Raw genomic sequence first — 5,806 nt, 5'->3', positions numbered from 1 at the left:
TGTGGTGCTGGTGAAGAATGCTAAAAGTGCCATGGACTGCTAAAAGAACTAACAAATCTGTCCTGGAGGAAGTGCAGCTGGAATGCTTCTTGGAAATGAGAATGACCAGACTTGTCTCACCTACTTTGGTCATGTTGTCAGAAGGGACCATTTCCTGGAGAAGGATGTCATACTTGGTAAGGTGGAGGGTTGATGAAGGAGGGGAAGGCCCTCAACGAGATGGACTGACACAGTGGCTATGGCGATGGGCTCAAGGATAGCAGGCATCACAGAGTTGGCGCAGGACCGGGCGGTGTTTCGTTCTGCTGTGCACAGGATTTCTAGGAGTCGGAGATGACTCTATGGCACCTAACAACAACATCTACTGCACCTCCCTGTAGGCATCCAGTGTTGCCAGTTTTTTGGTATTGTCACATCACAGTTATTCATGTTTTAGCAAATATATATTTTCTATTCCTTTTTTTCCCCAGAAATGGTAATGTTCTATATATTCTGTTCTGCATATTAACTCTATTCCCCTTTGAATCAAACAGCCTTGAGATATTTCTATATTATTCCATAAAGCATCTCCTCAGTCTTTATTCCTGTTCAGTATTTCATTGTATTCATCATATTGATCAGCATTTAGGTGGTTTCTGATCTTTGGCATTTACAAACAATACTGTAATGAGTAATTATGGACATGTGTATTTCACCCACAGCCAAGTATATCTTTTGAGTAAAATTCTTAAAATGGGATTGCTAGGCTAAAGGATATGTCATACATAATGTCAATTAAAAAAATATATTGCCTAACTGATTTCCATGATGGTAATGACAGTTTATACTCAGCCCAGCAAAGTGAGAGAGTGCTTTTCTTCCCATACCTTTGCCAGCACAATGTTATATTCATTCACTTTACAAATATTTTGTGAACTCTTGCTATGGGTGGGGCACTGTTCTAGGTGATTGGGAAACATCAATGAATAAACAGACCAAATCCCTGCCCTCAAAAACCAAATTCACTGCCATCGAGTAGATTCTGACTCATAGCAGACCCCCTGTGGGTTTCCAAGGTGGTAAATATTTAGAGAAGTAGATTGCCCCATTTTCCTTCCACAGAGTGGCTGGAGAGTTTGACCGCCAACCTTCTGGTTAGCAGTGAAATGCCTTAGGCACTGTGCCACCAGAGCTTCTTAATCCCTGCCCTGGTGGGGACTATATTCCAACAGGGTGGTGGTGGTGGTAAGACAATAAACATGGCATACAAATCTTATGGCATGTTAGAAGCTGGAATGTGCTCTGGGAAAAAGATCAAGGTAAGAGAAATCCAAAAGTGCAGATGTTGTGGGGAGTTGAGATGTGCAATTTTAAATAGAATGATAATAGTAGGCGTCAATGAGACAGTGATATTTGAGCAAAGACTTAAAGGAACTGAGGGAGTTAGCTATGGCAGAAATCTGGGGAAAGAACATTCTGGATAGAGGAAATAGCCATTTCAAAATTCTAGTACAGGTAAGGTGGGGTGAGAAAGGGGAGACTATTAAATGAAGTTATATAGGGGACCTGATCATTATTAGCTTGTATGTCATGACAGAGCGTGGCTTAACTCCGAAAGAACTGTGAATCATTGGAATACTTTCAAACTTTAGATTTTTGCCAATTGAATAGGTGAAAAAATGGTTTCTCTTTATATATATATTTTTTTAATTAGAAAGATGGAGCATCTTTTCATGTTTAAAAGTCATCTGTAAACCCTTTCTAAGACATTTGAATACAAATGCCTTCTCATTTTGGGGTGATTTGTCAGTCTTTTTCATGTTGATTTGAATGAGAATTTTATACATTGAAGAAATTAACCTTTTGACTGTTATTTTAGTTAGTATTCAGTTAGTATCTGAAATATTCTAGCTATGTTAGTTTCATTTTTGCCCATCATATTTCAAACTTTAGGACCATGTGATAGTTGGAGCTGTGTGTCAACTTGGCTGGACCACAATTCTGTGTGTTTTAAGCAATTGTGATGTGGGTTGTTCCAATGATGGAATCAGATGCATATGTTTTGAGCAGCCAATCTGTTGAAAAGGCGTTTCCCTAGGGGTGTGGCCTGCTTCAGTATATTTATGGACATCCTGGGAAAAGAGACACTCTTCTGTGGATTGGAATTCTGTTGTGGTGCCTACAACTGTCTGTGAGTGAACAATCCACCATTCAGCCCGGAGATCATGGATTCGTCATTCGTTGGAGTCAACAGCCAGTACACTGCCTGTCAACCTTGAGCTCCTCAGCCTCTGCAGCTGCGTAAGTCAGGAAAAGCCTCCAGCTTGACGTTTGATCCAAGAACTTGGGACTTGCCAGCTTCTATAAGTGTGTGGGGAGCTCTGGTAGCATAGTGCCTAAGGCTAACCAGAGGCTGGCAGTTCAAACCCACCAGCTACTCCTCAGAAGGAAGGTTGGACAATCTACTTCTGCAGAGATACCGCCTCGGAAACCCAAGGAGAGGTTGCTATGAGTCGGGGCCAACTCGACGGCGAATAATATCAACATAAGTGTGTGAGCCATTTTTCTAAGATAAATTTCTTTCTTTCTCTCTCTATATAAAAGCTTCACTGGTTTTGCTTCTCTAGAGAACCCAGTCTAACACAGACCTTAACAACAACACTGTGATTATACTGTATATGGAAATTCATTCATGATTTTTTACCCCTGTGCTTTATTTTGTTTTAATCAAATATTCCAAGAAAAAGAATTTCTATCAAAATATTTATAAGTTCTTAGGTAAAGATTTTTATTTCTTGGGTTGGTTTTCTATTTTTATTGTTGTTGTTGTTGTTCTACTTTGTGTTTAACTTGTGTATTGTGGTTAAATATACAGAGCGCTCAAACCTAGCAACAACTGTGAGGATGTAGGACCCAGCTGTGTTTAGATCTGTTGTGTTGCTGTGAGTCAGAACTGACTCGATGGCACCTAACAACAACAAATAGACATGACAAAATGTTTGCCATTTCCACCACCTTTAATACAATTAATTGTCATTATTTGCATTCTCCACATTGTTCAACCATCATCACTATTCATTTCCAAATTTTTTCTTCACCCTTAACAGATAGGTGCAGTTTTTAATTAACTGAGTTTATCAATAAAAATGGGTAGCAATTAAAGTAGCTTAAGTACCACAGCATATGTATGTGATGGTCTGTTTCCTTTATTTTATAGCATACATTCTATTAAGGACAAAGTTCAAAAGATACAAAAAGATAAACAGTAAAAGTTAAGTTTCTTTATTCCTGTCTCACAATTATTGAATTCCTCTTCCCATAAGTAATTACTGTGGGAAACAGTTCTCAGTTTCTAATGTATATGTCCTTCCAGAGCCATTTTATGCAGATGCATGTGTATATATAGTCTCTGATCTATTTGTTCTACATCCTAATCCCAGTTATTTAATTAAATTCATGCACTTAAGGAATCAGTTACACTGACTGAGAAGACATGCTTGAAGATGTGGCAATAAAATACGTTAGAGTTGGTTGAAAGCAGCCATTTCTGGTGCAGTAGGAAAACAATAGAGAAAATAGTAAGATAGAATTGTTACTTGCATAGAACTTTCACATGTTATTTTTGTCCTCAGCAGTAACTGCTTACTTTAAATATTGTTATCCCCATTTCACAGATAAGGAAATAAGCTCAGAGAGACTAACTTGCCAGATTTCACAAAATCAGTTCAGTGACTGTGCTAGACTTAGACTCAAGTTTCTTGATTTCAATCCCATTTCAAAGAAGAAAAGGAAAATGACAGTTTCTCTCAGTTCAATGAGGAAATTGAAATGAGGAAAAAAACAACAGAGAGAATCTAACCAAGAATTTTTCCCTTGCTGTTTTTCAGTGCTACGTACATCCCTCACATATAATTTGACTTTTTTGAAATCCTACTGTTTATGTGGTGGTAACAATGTTCCATTTTCTATCTTCTCTGAGACTGCAGGGTAGTGGGGTAGTAGGAGCAACCCAGGTATGAAGGATTCAGGAAAAAAAAATTATTCTAAATTTTGGTCCTAGGTAGAATGAACTTTATGCGTCAAGGAAGTTGGAAGCAGCTTGAGGCTGATGCTGATGGAGATTCGCATCTCTTTCCTTGAAGTTTGACAAGCACTGGCACCACCATCATACATAGACACTCAGTAAACATTTGTGGAATGAAGAAATTAAGTTTTTAGAACTTAGTGAATGTATGAAATGGGAAAACCATTAGGAGAATCAAATTCAGTAGAGAAGAAGGGCTGTAGTACATAGCCTGCATTTCACTAAAAACTAAACTATAAAAGAGGTGAAAAACGGTGCAATGAGTTTCTGGTTTTCTTTGTTCTGGTTATAATTCCTGAGAGAGCTTTCCTTTTATTTTGGTTTATTTTCAAGGCCAGTATCACCCTCTGCAGTTCAGATCTAGATTTTATATATATATAAATTAATTGTAGCAGAGGCAAAGAATTTGAGGCTTGTCTCTTGTGATCTTGTCCAGGACCAGCTATGAAAGCCAGTACCCCCATGATGTAGCCTTACTTTTACTCATTTTCCTCAAAAATTCTGACCATGATATAGACATTTGACAGACCCACAGATATTTCTCAACAGTTGTTCCAAACCACTCTCAACTCCCTTTTGCATGTTGTTTTATTTTCCACTCAGCAGAACACCTAGCAAGGCCTGCTTAATGAATGTGTAAAATGATGAACTCCAGACAGAAGCTATGAAGGTGGCCAGGCTTGGCAGCCTTCTTTAGGGTCCTGCTACATCGATGATCTCTGTCTTTGTCCTTTCTCTGCCTAGTCCTGCCCCTGATTATTCACATGCTTGAGTTTCTCTTATTTTAGAAAACACTCTTCTTTTGTCTCTCCTCCACCAGATTTCTTACAAGAGAAGTTTTTACTTCATACCTCAACTTTCTGACTTTCCTCCTAAGAGCAACTCAACCACAGTATTCTGGCTTCCAGTCCCACCATGCTAATAAAAACTGCTCTGGCAAAGGTCACCAGAAACATAAAAATCACATGAAGTCTTCTTTGAATTCCTCATCCTTCAAGAGTTCTCTGTGGTGTTGGACTCTATGGAGCACTACTTTCCTGACCTCTGAGATACTACTTCTTGTTTTATGCCCCTCTGACCCAATCTCTTTTTCACTTCTCCTCAAATCTGCCCATCCATCCCTTTAAATGTTGTTCCTGTTCTATCCTTGGATCTTGTCTCTTGCCGGCTCTCTTCCTGACACCAGTCTTCTCTGATATCAGGCTTTAGATACTGCCTGAAAATTTCCAATCCTACTATCCAGGCTGCCCCCACTCCCTGGGCTCTCTGCTAAGCTAGAAGCTCTCTTATTTAAGCACAGAAACTTAATTAGAAAACAAATGAGCCAACACAGGAGAACCTTCATCTATTTCACCTCCCTTATTCCTGACACATTTTTTTTCTTAATTTTATTGTGATTTGAGTGAAAGTTTACAGAGCAAATTCATCCTCCATACAGCAGTTCACATACACTTTGTCTTATGACATTGACTACAGTTTCCCACAATGCAACAGCTCTCTTCCCACTTCCTCCTCATAGCTACCTCTTCCCTGTGTTCTTCCCTCCCATGCACTCCTGCCTGCTCCCCCCAGCTGTCTCCCTGTGCATATCCAGCCCTTCTATTCTCCCATGATTGATCTCTCCAAGGAGCATATCTCCCTAATGTAAATGTTTGGCTCATATGCCTGTCTTTTGTTTGGCTGGAAGCCACAGGAGTGGGTTCAATTCCAGACCTGAAGGGCAGCTAGGGGCCATAGTCTCAG

The sequence above is a fragment of the Orycteropus afer genome, unplaced genomic scaffold, assembly GCF_000298275.1.
Source record: "Orycteropus afer afer isolate SDZICR_OR568_19922 unplaced genomic scaffold, OryAfe1.0 scaffold00020, whole genome shotgun sequence".
Lineage (NCBI taxonomy): Eukaryota > Metazoa > Chordata > Mammalia > Tubulidentata > Orycteropodidae > Orycteropus > Orycteropus afer.
Note: the sequence above shows the minus strand (reverse complement) of the source record.